Source organism: Micromys minutus (genome assembly GCF_963924665.1).
Source record: "Micromys minutus genome assembly, chromosome: 28".
Taxonomy (NCBI): Eukaryota; Metazoa; Chordata; class Mammalia; order Rodentia; family Muridae; genus Micromys; species Micromys minutus.
Genome location: NC_137963.1, coordinates 31690215 through 31714183, shown reverse-complemented (window position 1 = coordinate 31714183; position 23969 = coordinate 31690215). Strand labels below are relative to the sequence as shown.

The window sequence follows — 23969 nt, the reverse complement described above, 5'->3', positions numbered from 1 at the left end:
ATGAAACCATAACATTAAATGAACAGCACATCTTGATCTGCTCCTACATACCAGTATTCCAGTATTCCAGTTGTTGCATGTAGCTAGTGGTATACTCTGTATCAATGTCTTGAACACAGAGTTTTAAGAAATTTGTTTAAACAAAACTAAAAGAATAAAAGAAGTAACATTCTTAGCGAAACAGAATCAGTAATAAATAAACACTATATATACATATACATATACATATACATATACATATACATATACATATACATATACATATACATATACATATACATATACGTATACATATACGTATACATATATGTATATATATATATATGTATATATATATATATATATATTGCAAAAGAGCTGTGAGTCTTTATATCTGTCTAATGGTAAACAAATAACCTTCGTGGGATAAGCTATTGCTGTAAGGAGGAAGACCTGTTCTTTGTTCAGACTTTGGGATGAGAAACTTTCATAAGTCACGTAATACTGGCATACAGGAATGCATACGAGATGATTCACATCTATTATAACTTAAACTGGCATATACAGGTAAATTCAAATTTTATGCTCTGATTAGTTGATACTTACATTAATAATGTGCAGAAGTGTGCTATCTTTTATTTTATTTGTAAATTCATGTGTGTGTGTATGTTATGTATATTAGTACAGTGAAATCCAAAGACTCTCAGTAGCAATCTTGAAGCTGGGGTTGTAGCCTACTGTGACAGTGGTAAGTAGGCTTTGAGAACTGAACATTGGTCTACTGCAACAACACTAAGTTCTCTTAACCACTGAGTTCTTTCTCCAATTCCCAAATTCAAAATTTTTATGAATCTCTGAGGATTATATTCAATAAAACATTTCTAAGTTTTCCTAATGAAGTGATAATCATCTAGTACTTCATAAAACTAAAGTGACCCATTATACTGGATAATCTACTATAGAACTGAGTGAATGTGTGTGTAATACTTTTATTGAAACAAAGGGCTTTAGTAAGTTATTCAGTAACCTTTGAAAGCATACACTTTTATAAATATAGTTTTCTAGGAAGGATTATTGAAAATAACAGTGAGGTAAAGGTGCCATGATCACTGAAAACATTTTAATGGCAGTAAAGGACTTGAAATTAAATCCATGATTATTCGTTGTGTCTGTTCTATAAAAACTTTCACGTTGAAAGCCAAGCCATGTCTGATGAACAAAGAAAACGCTAAAGCTCCAAAAACACTTCCAAAACCTGCTGATACATTTTAGAGAAGACACTGAACTCAAGCCCCCAGATTCACATTATACAGGAAAAAGGGGCACTCTGGAGATCTGTACAATCCTACAGTACAATTAGTCTCATAAAGTAATACTAACACATAAAAGCTTCTCACAAGGTCTTCACTTAGTACTAAAGACAAAGGAAGAAAGGTAAAATATGAAGCCATTGATTCTCACATGTCAGAACCATTCTAAGCACATTAATGGCATCTTGGCTAATCCTTGCTATAATATGTAAGGAAAGCACATGTATTTAATTTTTAGAAGAAGGAACTTGTCTCAAAAATTATTTTAAGATAATGTGAAAGTATAAGAGGGCTGTATTTCCAAACAAGGTTAGTTTGATGCAAAGTTCAAGCATTTTTTATTACTTAATATATTTTTCTAAAATTAGCTGACCTCCGGTTGCAGCCAAATAATGAAGAAAGCCTGCAAATGGAAGCACAGTTGGTATTCTGAAATTGACAGTCAGAAATGGAAAAGCAAATCAATTTATGGGCCCAACAGTTTCTCTCATTGACAATAATAAAGAATCCATTTTGGGTTCTGTGATTTGGTTAATTAGCACACTTCTCAGGTGGTAAAATTGATAGCCTTTAGCTTGGTATGTTTTAATGCCACCTGCAGCATACTGTTATCATTTGGATGTATACTGCCTGCCAAGAACCATTGCTGAATGCACATAATTACCTAAGTGCCATAACTACTATATTATTTTCCAGAGCATGAGGTAAGAATATGAAAAATTTGCCTCACATTTAATATTATTATCATTAGTGATAATAATATATGCTAATCATCTATAAATAAGAGTTAATAATATAAATATAACCACCAAAACAACAGCATCAAGTAGCAAGCTGTTTGACTGTATATGCTCTACCAAGCATTGACACTCCTATTTTCCCAATGGGCAAACTGAGAGAAACTGCATCATGTAATGCATGACAAGGAACACATATTTTAAATATTTGAGAATCTAGAGCAGATGGCCTAACCCCTTACCTTGCATTCTTAATCCTCTTTCACATTTGTTAACAATTTCCAAAATAAGAATTTATTCTTTTAGATCTGCAAACATATTTATGAATAATTTTTTGGAAATAAAATTAAATGATTTCCTCCAAATTTTAGTATTAATAATATAAATATATGATTGGAGATGTGACTCAAGAAAGAAAGGAATGTTTTGCCAAGCTTGATGACCTTTGTTTCATACAGGGACCTCACATGGTAGAACGCGAGAAGTGGATTCTGTAAGTTTTCCTCTGAAGTTACAGAAGAAGTTAGTTCGCTCCTCCTACAATGTGAGGCTCTGTGGCATGCACATATGTACGCTTGCATGCAAGCAGGCACATAGGTAAGCACACATGAAAGTAGAAAACTATAAAATATTTATTTAAAATGAAAGGAAGTTGTCTCAATATTTCAAACGTACATTGAATTTAAAATTATTCTAGTACTCTCTTTTAAGTTGTGTGGTGGCACATGAAGGGATGCCTGGAGTCCTACACTGAATGGTCACCATATTGATAACATGAACATAAGTTTGGATATGATTTTTTTAATTAATGTTCATCTTTATTACCTGTTCTTTGAAAATATCATACATATATCGTAATACTCTCCATCTCTCTCCTTTCAGCTCTTTCTAATATGCTTATATTTCCCACCCAACTTCACCAGGATCTTTTATTATCTTTACTAATGACTTTTTAACCTCTTGAGTCCAGATAGTGCTGCCCTTATATTCATAGTATTGAGGTCATGCCCCAGTGGATAAAGATTCTATTAGTGGCCACACTGCTAAAAAAAATATAAATGAATTTTCCTCCTCCAGAATTTATCAATGGACAGTACCCCCTCAGATTTGGGTATCTCAGCTACCTCCCTCCATGTTGTAATTTGTTTTTTTTTTAAATATAAATATATACAAATATTTATGTATGGATATTCTCTGTATTTACATTTCAGATGTTATTTTATTTCTGCCCAATCACTTCACCCTCTTCTATCCCTTCCATTGCCTCCATGAAGGTGTTCCCTCTCCCAACCACACTCTCACACCTCAGTGACTTGGCATACCCCTCCACTGGGACCAAAGGCCTCTCCTGCCTTGCCAGAGAATGCTATCCTCTGATGCATATGCACCTGGGGTCAGGAGTCTCTACATGCAAATTCATTGGTTGGTGTTTTAGTCTCTAGGAGCTGTGCTAGTTTGGCTAGTTGATAATTTTGTTCTTCCCATGGGAGTGTAGATCCTCTCAGCTCCTTCAGTCCTTTCTCTATCTCTTTGATCCTGTTTTCTGTCCAATGGTTAGCTGCAAGCATCTTCTTCTGTATCAGTATGGCTCTGGCAGAATCTCTAAGGAGGCATCCATATCAGGTTCCTGCCAGTAAGCACTCCTTGGCATCAGCAATAGTACTTGGGTTTAGTGGCTGCATATGGGGTGGATCCCCAGGTGAGTCAGTCACTGGATGATCTTTTCTTCCAGTCCCTGCTCCTCTATTTGTCCCTTTATTTCCTCCTGTTTTGTTCTCCCTTCTAAGAAGGACTGAGGTATCCACCTTCTGGCCTTTCTTTACTTTTCCTGTGAATTGTTTCTTTCGTATTCTAAGCTTTTGAGGCTAGTATCTGCTTATCAGTGAGTGCATGCCATGTGTGTTCTTTTGTGACTGGGTTACCTCACTCAGAATGAAAGCTTTTAGTTCCTTCCATTTGTTTCAGAATTTCATGAATTCATTGTTTTTAATAGCTCAGTAATACCTCATTGTATAAATGTACCACAATTTCTGTATCCATTCCTCTTTAGAAGGACATCTGGGTTGTTTCCAGCTTCTGGCTATTTTAAATAAGGCTGCTATTAACATTGTGGAACATATGTCCTTGTTAAGTGTTGGAGCTTCTTTTGGGTATATGCTCAGAAGGAATATAGCTATGTCCTCAGAAGTACTATTTCCAATTTTTTGAGGACTTGCCTGATGAATTTCCTGAGTGGTTGTACCAGTTTACAACCCCAACAACAGTTGAGGAGTGTTCCTCTTTCTTCACATCCTTTCCAGCATCTGCTGTCTCCTGAATTTTTTATCTTAGCCATTCTGATTGGTATGAGGTGGAATCTTCAGGTGGTTTTAATTTGCATTTTCTGATGACTAGGGATGTTGAACATTTCATTAGGTGTTTCTCAGCCATTTGATATTCCTCAGCTGAGAATTCTTTGTTTAGCTCTGTACCCCATTTTTAATAAGATTTTTTGATTCTCTAGAGTCTTAATTCTTGAGTTCTTTGTATATATTGGATACTAGCCCTCTATCGGATGTAGGATTAGTAAAGAATTTTTCCCAATCTGTTGGTTGCCATTTTGTCCTTTTGATGGTGTCACTAGGTCTTAGAACATAAGCTATTAGTGTTCTGATCAGGTTTTTTTTCTTGTGCCTATATATTTTAAGCTCTTCCCCACTTTCTGTTCAATTAGTTTTAATGTACTTGGTTTTATATGGAGGTCTTTGATCCACTTGGACTTGAACTTTGTACAAGGAGATAAGAAAGGATCAATTTGCATTCTTCTACATGTGGGGATTTATAACTGGTTTGCTCTTGAGCAGGTTTTATACAGGTAAACATAGCTTCTGTTGGTCCATTTGTTTCACAGCCATGCCTTGTTCAAAGGCCACTGCATATCACCTTTTCTAAACTTCTGGCTCTGACATGTTGTCTGCCGACCTCATAGATGATGTTTCCAGAACCTTCAATAACATTTATATCAACTTCTTGAAGTTGAAATAAATATTCTGTCTACAGCTGACAAGCATAGTTACCTTTAGTAGTAATATATCCAGGCTTTAACATCCTCAATAAGAAGTTTCCAAGTGACAAAGGTTGGGAACAGCACAAATATATGGAATAAACAAAAGTATTTAGAAGGTAGTTTGACAGCTAACATTTTGTATAGCAAAGAAAGCCTTAGAAATCATTAATATTCAGTTAGTATCCCACGTTTAATACATACAGAAACTCATAAACATAAATTAGTTTATATTCAACATTGAAACAAGCTTACTCTTAGCATAGCACTTGATGAATATTTCTAAATATGATAATTGAACTTTGCTTTGTATCTAACATCTCAGAACTCATGAATATTTAGTGATACACAAAAAGGAGAAAAAAATGACATGTGTTGTTATTTATAAATGAACACATACCATCATGAATACCAGAGGTGAGAGTTTTATTAGTCACTGAACTGATTCCAGATCCCAAGAAATTGTAATAGTGAGAAAAAAAATGTTGACAAAGAGTAGTTAGTTGCTTCCTTATCTTTTTCTCTTGATGATGTTTAGAAAAAGTGGGAAGACTGCGAAAGACAAATAAAAATTGATGAACAGCATATGGCCAACTAGAAAGAGGGCGATTTTGCTGAGTTGTGTTATTACTGGAGTTTTATAGCACTGGAAACAGAGAATCTATTCACCATCACAGTCTTCTTCAAGAAGATGAACATTTACATCCTGTAGAGTTTTGGGCTGCTCTGCTTGTGCTTTCATGTAGAATGACCTCAGTGACTGTAAGAGAGTGTGCAAAAGAGCAGCATCCCAAGTAATATGGGAGAAACAATGTGCATTTTTAATAACAAATAGAACATTATATTTAAGTAAATTTAATTACTGAACAAGTTTTATTTAAAGAGGATCTATGAACAGTGATTTTTTTTTTTTTGAACAGTGATTTGATAGTCATGAAATTCAATTTCAGCTAGAAAGCCTATCAATTCTTGTGAGAGAAATGAAAGTTCTAGAACTCTTTGGGTCATTCAAAAGAAACTGATTTCATTATATTGATGACATGGTGATGATACATATTGGCACTTCTTGCTTATTTTGTGTCATAATGCTTCTTCAGCAAACAGTAAACCAGAATCATGCTTATATTCAAAGGAGTATCTTAATGTGGTCAGCATAGAACACATTCTACACATGTGTATGTACTCATGCATGCATATTTTGTTTTTGCATTTGTATGAAAAATAAAGTTTGTTTGTTCTGCTTCAACAAAACATTTTGACAAATACAATTATAAATTAATGCTTTTCAAGATTCTTTGATTAAAAGGACACTTTTATCCTCTAGGGATTCTTGTTTAAGTTTTAATAAAAACTATATGTTAACAGATTTTAGTCAAATAATGCTAATGTATTATATCGAATCTACATATTAGTGCAAAACAATCATGAATAAATAAAGAATTAATATACTTAAAGCTCTTTTCTCACATGAAAAATATATATGAACATATCCACTTTGAAATCAAATTTTAAAAGATTCTGTATTGTGATATATAGTCTTTATTTCTATTTATATCTGACTCTGGTATAACCATTCTAGCGAATGTGCCACAATGTCAATGCAAACTCTAAAGAATAGTACACCTAGATGTGTGTTTCTCTTTTGCTTATGCTAGCAATGTCCAAGCCTAGTTTTCAAGCTCCACAATATTTCACATAAAGATGGATAAGTTTAATTATTTCCTCATCCTAAGGCCCCATGAACTTTGGAATATTCTGATAGGCTACAGCTTACAGCACACTGTAGTGTTCTTTCTACAGTAGTTGAATTTGAAACAGAACAGGGATAATTTTTCTTGTATTTGTCACAATTTGCTAATAGGTTGTTCCTCAGAAGCGTTTACAGAGTTAGAGTCCTAAAGTTTTCTTCTTAAATAGCTTTTGCTGATATTTCACCTGGGACACTGAGCAGCACTGTCTAAGCAACAGTTATAGGTATGACTTCAGTTAGTTATCCCATGGTAAGTGTGGGGCTTTCTCACTTGGATTTTGCAGGTGCACATCCCAGAAATGAAGAAACTACACAATAACACAGAGCTTTGGTAGTTGAGCAAGATAATCTTCCAAGGTTTGTAGAACATAGTTGGTATAAGACATCCTTCTGGACAACAGGTGCATTTTCATATTTTTCTGCCTCATATCACTGATAGATGTTTACTTATTTTGGTCTCCCCTCTGAGTCCAAGGCAATATAAGATAAAAAGGGTCATCTCTGTCTGTTTTGCCTTGCTCTTCTCATCACTACAGGAACAGGAGCCTTCTGTAAGCCTGTATCTGTAGATTTGTCTTCTCTCCTTTCCCAGTAGGAGTCACTCTATGTGCAAGAGCTTACAACTTACCTCTATTGGAAACCTAGATTCTGAGTTCTATAAATTATTACCCAAACCTCACTTTCTTGCTTCAACACCTCAATCTCAGATCTCTGACTATCATTCTACATGTCATAGATTCTTTTCCTCCATATTCTGGAGCCATTACTTTGAGATCTCCCAGTTTGTAAGCCTCTAAAAATAATCATAGACAAAGTTTCCTAGCTGCAACACCTTTGTAGTAGCTATTATTCATTTTTAATAACATTTCTTAAAGCTTACTTGACATTCTTCCTCCTGAATCTTTCATTTATGCATTTTAATTTTGCCTAATCTATTGACATATTAGTACATACTTGAGAATCTAGTTTAAAGACAGTACAGTGAAAACTTTCTTCTTTAACAAGGTCACCTGTGTCCCAAGTGATCCTGATTTTTCTTCATCTTTCACTAAACCAAAACACCATATTTGCCAACAATTGCAACTTCATTAGCTAAGGAACAATCTACCTGAATTTGAGGTGCCAACAATATACCAGTTGTCCAGACATATTAAAATTAATTTACTAGTTGACTCATATCTTTACCAAAAGATACTTAAAAGTATGAGCCATTCTATCATCATGCAATTTGTATATCATGTGTAGAATATTTGTAATTATATACATTTACTTTTATGTTTAATTAAGTTCCAAAATTTTAGTGTCATCATTTAGATATAATTCAATGATATAATCTTTAACTACTCTGGTCTTAAAATAATTTTAAATATTCTTCATAGAAGAAAGAAATATATATGTTGTAATATCATAAGTTTGTAGTTTGAATTTCATGGAATATAAATAATATTCCATCCTGTTTTGTAAATTTACAGTATCCTAAGCTTAATATGTAACAAAAAAAATAAGTAAAGACTATGGAGATCAATGATGAAATGGTAGGAAGAGGGATGACCAAAACGAAAGTGGTATTAAAATATCAATATGGAGACCTATACTCTTGTAAGCATGGAAAATATATACCATGCTCAATAATTGTTAGAATTCATATTATGAAAATGACCCTCTTATTAAAATCAATCTACTGATTCAGCACAACCAGCATCAAATTTAAACATTATTTTTATATTTTTAAACAGGTATCAACTTCTAATGAAGACACACAACAGGATAACTAAAACAACCTTGATTTTGAAAAAAAAAGCTATAGATATCACCATAACATATTTCAACTTGTTGTACATAACTATACTCATAAAACCAATGTGCTACTGGTATGAAAATATATACATTGGTCCATAGTTTAAATTAAAGGCCAAAATATATCTCATTAACCTAGGACCTGATTGTTTAAAAGAAGCTTAAAACAACACACTCAAAAAGATACATTTTCAACAAATGGTGCTGGTCAAATTGCATAGCTGTGGGCACATGAATAAAATGCACCCATAACTATTTTCCTGCTCAAAACAACTTCAAATTTATTAAGGACCTCAAACGAAAATCCACATACCTTGATTGTGATACGAGAGATATCAGGGAATAGACAGGAAATTGCTGACACAGAAAAGAACACTCTGTTGTGCACTAATGCCACAGGCACTGAGTCAAGCACTTTCTCAATGGGGCTCTATAATGGTTGTGTGCAGGAAAGGACACCATCACTCAAGAAAAGTAGAATCATCCACAATGAGAAAATCCTTTACCAACTATACTGAGAAATGGTTTATAAATAGCATATACAAAGAACTAAAAACAAACATAATGAAAAGAGATAGCTCAATTTAAAAATTAGGTGTAGAACTAAGCAGTTCTCAAAATGTGAAACACAAAGGACTAAGAAACACTTAAATATGGTCAACATTATTTGCCACCAGAAATATGCAAATTAAATCTATTTTGAGATTTCATTTTATGCCTATCTGAATGGCCAAGTTCAGTGATTTCTCAAGAGGAAAAGAATATGAAGAAAGGGGACCACACTTTTATGTTGGGGACAAACTGTAAGTTCATACAGACACTGAAAATCAGAGTAAAATTTTTTTCAAAAAGCTTAAAATTAATCTGTCAGAGGATCTGCCAATGCCAGTCTTGGGCATACACCCAAAGGACACTTTTCTTACTCTAGAGATACTTGTTCATCCATATTCTTTGCTACTTTATACATTATATACCAGAAACTGGAAATAGTCTAAATGTCCATACAAATGAATAAATAATGAAAGTATGATGCATTCACAAGAGTAAATATTATTCATCTGTTAAGAATAAAGAAACTTATAGGTAAGTGGATGAAGCTAGAAACAATCTTGCTTAATTAGGTAACCAAGACCAATAATATAACAAACCCTTCTTATTTTATATCTTTATGTAAGTTATTTTTATTAATTAATTTATTTATTGACTTTAAATGCTGATAGCAGGCCTTCTCTTTCCCAAGTCCCTCCAGTTTTTTGCTCAGCATTGATCAGAGAAACTTGTTTTTATAGTAGATGCTATTTAACTCAGAGATCCACAACTGGACATATGTGGAGAGGGTGAGAGAATTTGAATCATTGAGGACAAAAAAGAATGTCTTCATTAAACCCTTTCCTTTAAGGTCCAGAGTTCTATGTGGAAAAGAAGGCAAAAAGATTGTAAAAGCCAGGGTGGGTATGTGGCTCCAGGGACACAATTCCCTTCAGACACAGCAGGACTGATCCATGTGTGAACTGACAAAGGTAGCAGTTAGGGACATGTGAAAGTTCAAGCCAGAAAACACCCCAGCAGGAAGAAGGGGAAGTGAACAAAAATCCTACCAAGAAACAAGAAACCAACCTTTATAATTGATGCCTTCTGGGAAAAAGACAGTTTTCTCAAATGTGTAAGTTAACCATACTCCCCTGAAAACTCCAGGCCCAGGAATAGTTAATTCAACACCACACAGTTTTTTGCATTCTTTTTATTTTGTTTATTTTTGGCAATTTTGCCTTTTTATTTTGTTTGTTGTTTTTATTTTTTCCACTTTTTTCTTTTATTATGACACACAAACACACACACAATGAGAGAGAGAGAGAGAGAGAGAGAGAGAGAGAGAGAGAGAGAGAGAGAGAGAGAGAGAGAGAGAGAGAGAGAATACTTTTCATAGTACGGGAAGATGTTATGGAGACTGTTGTAGAAATAAAAACATTAAAGAACCAGTTGCCTTACTTACCTTCCAACCTTATGGGTCTTATGATATCTACCTGTCAGGAAAGATGCTCATACTTATACAATAATGTCACAACTGGTATGATGTTAGACAGTTGCCCTCTGATTAAATTTGAAATCTACTCCAAAGGAGATTCTTCATACCTCAGACTGTAAACCCCCCCCCCCCTTTCTTTTTAAGGCATTTATTTATTATGTTCTCTGCCAGAATTTTACATTAGCATAGAATTCAAGTCAGTCTTTACACTTCTGAGATTGTCACCTCATGCAGTATAAAACCCTTCTCCACTAGACAGTGTGACCAACATCTACATGAAGAGCCCCATGGTTTTTTGCCTCTTGTTCCCCTGGTGAACCAACTAGATGTTAATACTGCTCTGCTACAAGGTAAAAGCTCCTAACTCAAACTCATCAGAAAAGGTGAGACTTCTGCAAAGTGCATTTTGAAGAGGAGGTATGTTTTACTTATTAAAAGAAACCAGTGAATCCTCTAAGATTAAAAATAGGGAGTATTTAACATTAAAGCACATGATTTGGAGTGAAGATTTCGAAAGTGCTCTGCTGGTCCAGGCTGCTTAATATTCTTCTTGTTCCTCCTGTGGGCCCCCTTCATCAGGTATCACAAAGCCTTTGTCCGTAGCATAAATAATATCTACAATCCTCTGCAGTACAGGGTAATTTCCCCCTCATTCTCCTGGCAAATCCTTTCGATGTTCCCTAGTAGAAGTCTCTCTCCTTCAAGTCTTTGACAGTAAGTACTGTAAGCTGCTGCATCAATTCAGCTGCTTCGTCATTTTCACTGCCCACAGCAGCATCCTTTCCCACCATCCCAGGGCCAGCCTCAGGAGCTGCATTAGTCCTCTGTGTTGTAATGGGTCCCTGTGGGGTTGCAGTACGAGAGCTGAGAGCTTTCTTTGATTTACTCAAAGCTGGAGTGACAAGAGAAGGAGCCACTGCAATTTCTTGACCTTGTATGGCAGCTACAGGATCACACACTTTTCCATCATAATTTGCACCAAACACTTCTTGAACCATTGAACAAATTCCAATTTGTCCTGAGATTCTCCTTTTACTAATCCTCTTGAAGCAGGCTTGTAGTATTTTCAAGTATGGGATATATTCCTGTTCTAGCTTAGCCTGTAATATCACTTTCTTCAAGGCAATGGAGCCAGGGAAGAGCATGTCCATAAACTCACAGTATGCAGAACCTGAACATAACTGTTTTATGTTTGCCAGATTCAACTGCAGAGACTCATTGATTGAAGCCACCATATAATGTTGACTTAGGTTATCACAGGTGACTGATGTCAAGTACAAATTCACTGCCATCTTTGGCTCTCACAGGACCCATGTTTTCTGTCTACAAACCAGCTCCAGTTACATCTTTGTCTCATTCAAGCCATTGGATCCAAACCTTCTTAAAAGCAAATGGAACCAAAGAGGAAAAGACACATGGGAGAATGTAATTCTGGAGTAGTACCCAATTATCTTCATAATACTTATATTTATGGAAAACTATCATGATTAACATAAATCATGGAACCATCTACATAAGAGAATTGTACTTAAACCAGAGGAGTTTGTCTGTAAAAGTTATTGGAAACAAATGATGGTTGAGTACTCAGCCCTAAAAAAGACATATACATCCTCTTAGGTTCAGGGAATATTAAAGGAAAAGAGAAAGAGTTAGAAAATAAGAAGAACTATAAAATGCCATCTTCATGGCTTAAAGCCGTTGTTATTATACATTTTCAACAATGGGTGGCTTTTCCTCTTAGTGCTTGCTGAATTATTTTGTATAGATAGATTCAAGAAAAAAGATACATTGTCTTCTTTTGTTTATCTATATGTGCCTCACCTTATTCTATTGGAGAGTCTCATGCTAATGGTACCCAAGGACGGCCTAGATTAAATGACACACACACACACACACACACAGAGAGAGAGAGAGAGAGAGAGAGAGATGGGGAGAGGGAGGGAGGGAGAATGAGGCAGAGAAGGAGAGAGAGGAGGGAGGGAGAAAGAGAGAGAGGGGGAGAGAGAGGGGGAGAGGAGAAACCTGTTTAAAGGGGTAGGAGGAAGATAGAAGGGGGATGAGGGAGTAACTAAAATCCATCACACACATGTATGAATGTGTCAAAAATTAACTTAAGAAGAATTATGCATGTGTGCTTAAAGGGTTCATCTTGTTAATTTTGAATGCAAGTGGCTGCAGGTACACCTAAAGTTCTCTACAATACTGATACTACTGTAGAAAGTTTAGTGTATTTTTTTATTAATTCTTAATGAGACTAACTTGACATTTACTAAATCAAGTACATTGACAGAATCAAATGAGCATTGGAAATGAATGTATTATTATCTGGCTACCTTTGTAGGTTCCCAGACCCTAATCAAATTTTCTGCCAGTATTTTTAATTGCCATTTAATTCATTTGTCCAGTGTATTTGCAGTGTGCCTCTCATTTAGTAGACAGGCATTGATCTCACCTATCTAAACACTCCCTTTTTCTCCAGCTCAATTCTCTCAAGTCTGTGTAACTCTGAAATCCTCAGCATATCCTTTGAGATTGAAAAGGAAAACCCTCACAGAGGAGCACTGCTCTCACCCTTTCAACAGGCACACTTTGAATTTGTGGGTAGGGAGAGTATGGAAGTCATAAAGAGGAAAGATCTGAGTAAATGACACTTAGGACATGTTTGAGAAATGTAGGTGTGCTTCACATGTAGAAGGAAGACGAGTAGAGTGCTTTGGCTTGGACTGTCAACATCGATATATGTCTAGAATAAAAACATGGGCTTACTGGGTAAAATTCAGAGGGTGAGATGGAGATCAACTTGCTAAGGCACGGGGGATGTAGACTTAGTATAATAACATTGAAGAATAAAATGGATAAAATATGAGATAGCCCACCAAGACACTAGATTTTTACATCACTGTATGTCGATTGAATTCAACAAACATTTACCCAGTTTCAACAACTGACCTTGTGTCATAGTGAGAGTAATGATTATATAAACATTAATATAGGATAGAGCTGAATCAGTTCAGATCTCAGTCTGTGCACATAGGTCTCAACTACACATAGTCTTGACATAGGGAGGAAAGAACTAGCAGAGCAGTATCTCATTACATCTCACAGTCTGGACAATCACCACTTCCTAGTAAAGGTCCAGTTGCTTCTTCCAGTGGCCTGTGGGAACATTTATATCTATATTGTCAATCTGGACCAATGCAAAACACATGTGTGACTTAACTTCATTTTCTCCTTACAAAACCAAGTCAGACTAACTTATCAGAATTTCATAAAGGTTTGAGGGTAATAAAATACATCATTCTAAAACATTAACAACCAGATTTGAGATTCTGAATTAAAAGACCATGAACCTGACAAACTGTGTAAGTTGCTTTTTAGCTGGGCTTTCAGTGCCTAAATCTTCACAATAAAGCATGTGGATATCTTACTAGAAGCAAAGATTGCTGTGTGTGAGGTAGGACATGAACTCTCCGGCTTTGATTTGCCTCCCCAAAACATTCTGTTTACCACAGCATTGATGATTTCCAGATTTCTTTTTAACAAGTAAAATAAGCTCTCTCCTGCATGCTTGTATACCTGTGTCAAGTTCAGGTTCATCTCAGGGTGCTACTAACTATACAGAATCTACATATTCCAGTTCTTAATAGGCACTTAGAAGTATAGGGATAGCTTTTACACCCAAGTTCCACCAACTTCTCAGGAGATATATATCTCAAAAGTATTTGAACGAATGAATATGTCTTCTATAATGACTCAATTTTTACTTTAGTGAAAACATGCAAGGAAGACATTAGTTATAATCAGCATTAAAGAGAAGACAAAAAATAGACAAAACTATAAAAATCACAATTAAACAATAGGAAATACATGGTGTCTCTTTTAAACCTTGTAAATTAAAAGGGATGCAATCATTCATTAAAATCATACAGTATGATAGCATCTACCCAAGACAGTCCTCAGAAAGCCTTTTCCAGATTCCTAATCGAGGTAAAAGCTGTTTAAGGTACCTACAGTATTCTCAGTCTTCAGAAATAAACTGACAGAAAGCACACAATCTCTCTAAAAAGACAGCACACTCTAAATCCTCTAGAAAAAAATGTGTTAGCTGAGGAACCATGTATAATATAGAAATACAGAATACTGTTAAGGCATATTCAACCTTTGCCTTTGTCAAGACAACATAATAAATTAACTCCTCAGCGTCATAGTTTCCTCTTCTCTTACAAAGAGAATATCAAACAGAATTTAAACAGAATATCAAAATGTTTAGACAGTCTAGAGTAGGGCTCTGGAAGTAGATAAAATCTACATACATCCTTGGCACTTTTAATTGTCTGGTCTTGCTGACAAACTAAGATACTAGAAACATGGCACCCAAAATACCCTTTGTTTTGTGACCAGAGTCTAGAGGTATAAAAGAAAGGACTTAGTTTTACCTATTTATTTTTCTCTCACTGAGCACCGCTGCCTAAACCTATGTGAAAGGTCATGACCAAAGCTCAGAAGAAAACTTGGACTTCTGCAGGGCAGACTGAACACCACTTTTGCCAACCCCCTATCCCCTTAGGGTTAGTTACACTGCCCACTTGCTTTGCCTGGACCCTAGAGAGATACACACCCCCCTTTTGCCATGCTAATTGGCCCAGTCACAAGCCTAATTACATACCTGGCGTTCCAGTCTCCAGCTGCCTCAGCTTACAACCTTCACCCTAGGGGGTGACTTATACCCAGCAGCTAGGCAATTTGCATAGCTCCCCAGTAATTACCTGAGAGTATAATGCTGGGACATCAGTGTGTGTGTGTGTGTGTGTGTGTGTGTGTGTGTGTGTGTGTGTGTGTGTCTGTGTCTGTGTGACTTCAGGCAGTTCTGAGAGAAGGCATTTCAAGATGAAGTTTCTGGTAACATGAAAAATGGACTATAATGAAACCCGTTTCGAAAGACTCCACCTTTCATTCTGTTAATTTCATACTCCATGAGGTCATTGACTCAGTAAAAGATTTGTGCTCGTATAAACAGATAACAGACATCATATCTACTCACTTAAAAGTCCACTTAAGGAGAAGAAGCAGCCACTGAGTTCAAAGACACACTGTTTCTCAAGTCATTTCCATTTTCAGTTGTAGTTTCTGATTTACATTTATTAAACTATGGTTCAATCTTTGGCCATTACAATGCTGAGAAAGACTTCTCCATGGAGCCCTGTAATGTTTGACTTCCTCTGTGGCAATTAGGTTACATATTTTTATGATTTCAGAGTCATCACTCTGAAAGCACAATTACTCATGGACCCACTAACAGAACCAAAACCAACAACAGGAAAAAAAAAAACCTTATTTAATCAAATATAAAGACTATTGATCCATTATTGGAAATAGCAAAATAAAGAGAGCTTATCTTTACTTTCCACAAATGAAGAAAGACCTGAAAGTCAGTAGAACTCATATCAGCTGATTCTATGTTGGCCTATAATATATTCAAGTAAAAATACTAAAATGTTTATTTTAATCTCAGCTGGAGTGTAGAAAAATAGCACAAGGTTCCCACAAACACTGGTGCTGATATTAAAGACATAATAAATCTCTGTTATAAAAAAATCATTCATACAGTCAGAGTTATTTTTACCAAGATTAGATGAGAACTGATGTAAGGCAATGCAGTCAAAGATACTCCTTAGAAGAATGGTCCCATGGGGCACAAATCTAATAGACTCAAGAGTAGAGAAGTTGCACCAATACAACTTTGAAAGAAAGAAAGAAAGAAAGAAAGAAAGAAAGAAAGGAAGGAAGGAAGGAAGGAAGGAAGGAAGGAAGAAAGAAACAGGAAAGGACATGGCTGCTCCTAGGTATGGTGGAGGAGAACATTTAATATAAGTGTGTGGAAGAGCACAGCCAGAAGCAGACATGTCTGAGAGAGTCCAGAGTGGTTATGACCCTGAACCATGTAGGGAAATGTGTATGAAAAGAGAGAGGGAGACCAATTACAGCAGCCAAGATACTAAAGATACAAAAACAAAAACAAAAAAAGAGAAGAGGGATGGCCAAAATATCTTTAGTAAACATACTCTGGGAGATGGGCAGACCAAACCAAGCGCTGGAGTTTAGGGTAAAGAGCAGGGTATGCCAAATACACTCTGTAAAAGATAGGAGTTCTGAGAGAACCTGTAGGCCAAGGCTGCTATGATATGTTGTACAGTTCCTGGAAGTGCTAGCCTGGGTTTGAAACTTAACACTAAAAGCAATTGGGTCAGATTGTACTTAGGAATCAGGTCCAGCATCCTGGGAAACTGGAAACCAAATATCACTCATGAACAGTCAAATGTCTATGTGAGTGTGGGTCAAGAAAAGACCTCAGACTGGTGAGATTGTTTCTATAGAAGGGAGTCTTCAGAATCCAAGAACAGACATGCATGAGCTCTTTATATTTAAAACAAAATTGTGGTAGCTATTTAAAACAAAAACTGAGGTAGCTCTCCCTGAATGTCCACCTATTTGGGGCAGGAAGACAAAAGACCCTTACTTCCCACTGAAGAACACCATCTCTGTCCAGCACCCCTCCAAATCTTGATATCTATACAAAACTTAAAAAAAAAATCATTTTCATATATTTGCAAAGTTCCCTTTTCCAGAAATGATACACTGTTAAATACATGACTATAGGAGTAATACGAGGTTACAGCTACAGATGTAAGGCAATTCCCATCAAAATTGCAACTCAATCTTTCACAGATGAAGAAAGAAAAAATTCTAACTTTACCTAGAATAAAAAAATACCCAGTATAGCAAAAAAAATATGCTCAACAATAAGACAACTTCTGGAAGTGAAGGACTTCCACATAAACCCAGATGCACTGAATCTAATATAAGAGAAAATGAGAAAAAGTCTCCAACATATTGGCAAGGGAGAAAAATATCCTGAACAGAACACGAATGGCTCAGGCTCTACGATTAACTATAGACAAATGATATCTCAAAATTGAAAAGCTTCTGTTAGGCAAAGGACACTGTCAATAGTACATAATGGCAACCAACAGGTTTGGTAAAGACCTTTACCAACCCTATATCCAATAGACGGCAAATATACAATAAATACGAGGAACTTAAGAAGGACCTGGGAGGGAGAGAAAAGGGGAGGGAAAAGTGGGAGGCAAGATCAGCAGGAGATAGGAAAGAAGTTCATAGGTTCAAGAATTTGAAGGAAGGTATATAGCAGTGGGGGATGGGGATCTAGGGGTAGCCACTAGGAAGCCCTAGATGCCAGGAATGCATGAAGCATACAGGGCCTATAAGAGAGGATATTAGCCAAAATACCCAACAAATGGTATTGGTTAGAAACAGGCCCCAGTTAAGGGACAGGGCCACCCATCCATCTCAAAAATATTAACCCAAAATGCTCCTGTCTTAAAAAAAAATGCAGGGAATAATAGTGGAGCAGAGACTGAAGGAAAAGACATCAAGTGACTACACCACCTGGAGATCTATCCCATCTGCAGATACCAAACCCAGACACTATTGCTTGCTGAGAGGAGCCTGGTTTAGCTATTCCCTGAGAGACTCTGCCAGGGCCTGACCAATACAAATGTCTATGCTCACAGCCAAACATCAGACTTAGCTCAGGGACCCTAATGAAAGAGTTAGAGGAAGGACTGAAGGAGCTTAACAGAATTGCAACCCTATGAGAAGAAAAACAATATTATCTAATCAGACCCCTTAGAGCTCCCAGGGAATAAACCACTAACCAAAGAGTACACATGGAAAGACTCATGTCTCTAGATGCATATGTAGCAGAGGATGACATTATCTGTCATCAATGGGAGGAGAGGCCCTTGGTCCTGTAGAGACTAGATGTCTCAGCATAGGGGTATGCTAGGGCAGTGAGGCAGAATTGGGTAGTTGGGTGCAGAAACTACCTCCTAAAGACAGGGGAATAAGGGATGGGATAGAGAGTTTTTGGAGGACATGGAGGAGAAACCTGGAAGGGGAACAACCTTTGAAATGTAAATAAATAAAATAACTAATAATTTTTAAAAAATTACAGAGGAAGCACCAATAAATGGCATCTGGCCAAAAAAATCTAAGCAACACTACATATATATGAAACAAAATTGGCATGGATGTCATTATATCCACCCATAAAATCTAACTTGAGAAAAAATATTGCACATTAATAAAACAGTCACTTTCCATTGTAAATAATTCTGCCTTTGATTCCAAAGTGACCGATTTCAAAGTGGATGTAGGGACTACTTTATACCTCAGCTACATAACTAAAAATCAGTTCAGTTGTACAAATTTTTCAATTAAAATGTAGGAGATATTTCAGAAAATATAAATCAAACTAATTCAAACTGACAATACCTCCTACCCAACAAGTGCTTGAGTATAAATAAGGCATAAAAATGACCCTATTTCTTACTTACTTTTACCTATGATTTGATAACATCACAAGAGAAACCTAAGGGAGAAGAAAATTCATTTGGGTTTGCAAATTGAGGGTCTTTTTTCTTTGTTATGGAGAACCAATGATGGATGAGCTCTAAGAAAGTCTTTACAAGACATCTGCAGTCAAAAATCAAAGAGCAATGAATGCTGTAGGTCAGTCCATCTTTTCTTTCTTCTTTAGTCTAGGACACCAGCCCATGGAAAATGTGGCCATCAGTTTGCAGTGGGTCTTGCTCATTTTACTAATATAACCTAGAAACTACTCACAGGTAGACAAATGCACAAGTGTATATCCTAGGTGTTTCTAGAATCCACCAAGCACACGGTCAGTATTAAGCATTACACAATGAAATGAGATGTGCAAAATTCTTCACATGCTTACAGTTCTATAAATGGAAGGTATATTTTATCTACAAATGGAAATATATTTTAAAAGCAAAATTTAAAAAACATGGTGATAAATTTGGGTTAACAACATGAGATTTGTCACTTAAAGAATGGAACAGATGAACTTCTGTAATAGAAAAAATATAAAGAGCTTAAAACATTAGAATAAGAGGTTGCCATGCAGTGAGATAATACCAAACATTGATTGCTTAATCATTAAAATTTTCAAATTAAATAGTTTGCAATGTGAGATTTAAAGAGTTTAGTAGGATGACAACTTGCTTCTTATTATTCATGTTTGGTATGCTAAACCACTGGGCATCATGTAATTCAGGATAACATTTCAAGTAAACTAAATTCAACCAACCAAAACAAAAAGAAAAATGAGGAAAAACATAAGATTCCAAAAAAAGAAAAAGTACAATTTGAAAACTAAAAGGACCAACAGTCCTCTTCACCTTCTTTTTGTTATAACCAAGATCTATTCTTGTTTTATCTTGATAACATGAATGCAAAGATTGTATGTGTCTGGATGCACAAAAGACAGAGATTTCTTTGTATCTTTTCTACCTCTTAGAGAACTGCCAGAGTAACACACTTCATTCTGGACTAAAATATTCTACAAGACTAAACAATGTTTTCTTTCTTTCCTACCTTTGTGCAGAGTTTTCTGGGTTCCTGGAAGGTGTTTTAATCACATTTCTTCCATTCTATCAAGGAGGACAGGAAGTTTGTAAATATCTGAACTACCAGAAAAACAACATTTTTCAGCAACACAAATCAAATAGATTATAAAAGTATAAATTATACATAAACAACTTGTTCCTTGTTCTCTATACATTTTCTTGTTGATAAGATGGACTATGCCTTCAATACAAGGATTTTAGTGTTGAATTATAGTAATTTTTAGTAACATGGGTTTTAAAATTCTACATACAGTTTAAAATATAAAAAGATATCAGTAAGAATCTTGTCTATAAAACAATGATTTGTTTACATATTCTTCCCCCATTTCTTCTTCCCTCTTCTCTCCCCTCCCATTACCCCATTGTTCTCCTTCTTTCTCTCTCTTCCCCTTCCATTTTCTATTTTTCTTGAATAGGTGTATAATCACATAATAGTGTAACATTCTATTTTTTTCGATGTGTATTAAAGAGTACATTACTATTTATGTAACTGAGACTCTTAAAGAGATTTCATCCCAAGCAAGTAAATTGCTGGCAACTACATGATATAAATCATTATGTGCAAACTGAAACTAGATAACCAGAATTAAAATGGGGGAATGGAACTTGGAAATTGATAACTGTTCTTTTACAAAGTCTACTTTTCTCCTTTCTTGCTGTTTCCATCCCACTGTTTAATTGCTTATGTTTTTCATTTTTGCAGCTGACTATAAAATTGTGCTGATATTTAAGACAGTGGGTTTTCTTCTTACTGTATATTCAAACAGAGAAGTATGAGGATTTTAGCTTAATTGATGATGAAACAGCTTTCGTATATTATTTGAAAGCATGGGTCTTTTTGAATACCCGGAACTAAGCTTAACATCATTTTGTGTCCTGGTTGTGGACATTCCCTTGATAGAGTCCCTACCTACAAACAAATTGTATAGATAGGATTATAATTCAAACTATAAAGATGTAATTATATAACAAGATGGAGAATAGTTAAGATGATAACTTAGAAGAAGATAAGCAAGCTGTTGTATCTAACCACAAGAAAGAAATGCAAGTACCTTAGCACTTATATTTCTCCTGTTTTAATCCCTTATTCATATTTGAATAAGCTGATTTTATAGTAAAAATAAACAATCTTCACACTAAGGAATCTAGGTGTCACGGGTATCTAGTAATTTAACAAATCTTACAACTACATAAAAAAATAAAACTGAATAGTAGTGGAAATTAACTTAAAAATATCTGGAAAGGAAAGTGCAATTAGTTTTAGCCAAAAGGGAAGTAAATTTCCCAGCCAATTTTCTTGTACAGTGTATTAAGTTGTATAAAGTCACAAAACATAGGCCTAGCGGCAGAGAAAAGTGTGTGTAGACATTTAGATATGCATTGTTTTATTCTTTCCAGCTTGAACCTATCCAATGCTAAAAAAGGGAAAGTAGTAGGACATGAGGACAGACCACAGGAATAGAAAGGGTGGTTGTATGTTGGAGCTTCTCTGGCGTATATGCCCAGAAGTGGAATAACTGGGTCTTCAGGTAGTACTATGTCTAGTTTTCTAAGGAACCACCAGACTGATTTTCAGAGTGGTTGTACCAGTTTACAACCCCACCGACAGTGGAGAAGGGTTCCCTTTCTCCGCATCCTCGCCAGCATCTGCTGTCATCTGAATTTTTGATCCTAGCAATTCTGTTTGGTGTGAAGTGGAATCTCAGGGTTGTTTTGATTTGCATGTCCCTGATAACTAAGGATGTGGAGCACTTCCATAGATGCTTCTCAGCCATTCAATATTCCTCGATTAAGAACTTTTTGTTTAGCTCTGCACCCCATTTTTTAATAGGGTTGTTTGACTCTCTGGTGTCTAACTTCTTGAGTTCTTTGTATACCTTGGATATTAGGCCTCTATCAGATGTGGAGTTGGTAAAGATCTTTTCCCACTGTGTTGGCTGCTGTTTTGTTTTCTTGACAGTGTCCTTATCCTCAAATCAACTTTACAATTAAGTCCCATTTGTTGATATTTGATGTTAGGGCCTGAGCCATTGGTGTTCTGTTTAGGAAATTTTCTTCTGTGCCTATGTGTTCTAAGGTTTTCCCTACTTTCTCTTCTAATAGTTTCAGTGTACCTAGTTTAATGTGGAGATCATTGATCTAATTGCACTTGAGCTTTGTACAGGGAGATAGGAAAGGGTCTATTTTCATTCTTCTGCATGCTGAGTGCCATTTGGACCAACACCATTTGTTGAAGAGGCTGTCCTTTTTTCATTGAATGTTTACAGCTCTTTTGTCAAAAATCAAGTGACCTTATATATGAGGGCTCATTTCTGGATCTTATTTCATTGATCCATGTGCCTATTTCTGTACCAGTACCACACAGCTTTTAGCACAATTGCCTTGTAATATAACTTGGGTTCAGGAATGGTGAGTCCTGCAGACGTTTTCTTGTTGTTGAGGATGGATTTGCTATTCTAAGTCTTTTGTTATTCAAGATGAAATTGCACATTGCTTTTTCTACCCCTATGAAGAGTTGGGTTGGAACTTTGATGGGGATTGCATTGAATCTGGAGACTGTTTTTGGTCAGATGGCCATTTTTACAATATTGATCCTTCTAATCCATGAGCACAGGAGACCTTTCCATTTTCTGAAATCTTCCTTGATTTCCTCCTTTAGAGATTTGAAGTTCTTGTCATGCAGGTCCTTCACTTGCTTAGTTAGAGTCTTACCAAGGTATTTCATATTGTTTGTGACTATTGTGAAGGGTACCACAATGTTCATAGCAACCCTATTTATAATAGCCAGAAGCTGGAAAGAACCCAGATGTCCTTCAGTAGATGAATGGATACAAAAATTGTGGTATATGTACACAATGGAGTACTACTCAGCTATCAGAAACAATGACTTTATGAAGTTCTTAAGAAAATGGATGTATCTAGAGAATATCATGCCGAGTAAGGTAACCCAGTTGCAAAAGAACAGTCATAATATGCAGTCACTGATAATTGGATACTAGCCCCAGAAAGCTCTGAACACCCCAGAAACAACTCACATTCTATATGAAGTTCAAGAAAAACAAAGGCCAAAGAAAAATAAAATAAAAGAAAAACAAAATTTTGTTAGAACAGATAGATATAGTAGCCAATTTAATGTGAAAATTTCTGGCTTATTTTCTATTGCTATAACCATATAAGACCCAGCAATTTATGAAGGGGAGGTTGGCAGTTGATGCCTGTTTGGGGGAATGAATATTATTCACACTTTACGGTGTGACCACTGGTAGGCTTCCCGTGCTCCAGTAGATGGATCTCCACCTATATACATATGAACAGCTTAGTAGGCTCTTAGAGAGAAAAAAAGAAATAAAGTTGGAGGAGCATGAAGAAGGGAATATCAGATTTAGAGGCAGGAGATAGGGGCTTAATATCTTATTTTTGTCTACATATATGACATTCTCAAAGAATGTAAATAAATACAATAAAAATAGTAAAACTCCAAAAAGGACATATTTATTTATATGATTATTATAGTGATTGAGTTTCAGTTTTTAATGGAACATACTTTTATATTTCTTCACATATAGAGATGCTTATAAATTTGTGATATCTCTTCTTTTGTTGCTCTAAAGCTTTCATTTGACATTGAGAATCAGATTATAAAAGCCTTTAGAACAAAATAATGCAAAATATATTAAGAGAAAAATTTGTGACCATATAAAAATTTAATTCTGGTGTATGCCTGTTTATATTCTGTTGCTTTATTTATCACAATGTAATGATAAGAAATAGAAAATTTTCGAAACTTTACTTTTCTGTGGCTCTCTAATACTTCT

The 23969-nt window shown here is 35.6% G+C and overlaps 1 pseudogene across 1 annotated transcript; it reads right to left on the bottom strand.

Annotated features, from left to right (window-relative positions):
- Window positions 1-11180: 11180 nt before the first annotated feature.
- Window positions 11181-11934, bottom strand: LOC308438818 (microtubule-associated protein RP/EB family member 1-like; annotated as a pseudogene). Its single transcript has one exon. The product of its transcript is annotated as a microtubule-associated protein RP/EB family member 1-like (transcript).
- Between the last annotated feature and the right edge of the window lie 12035 nt (window positions 11935-23969).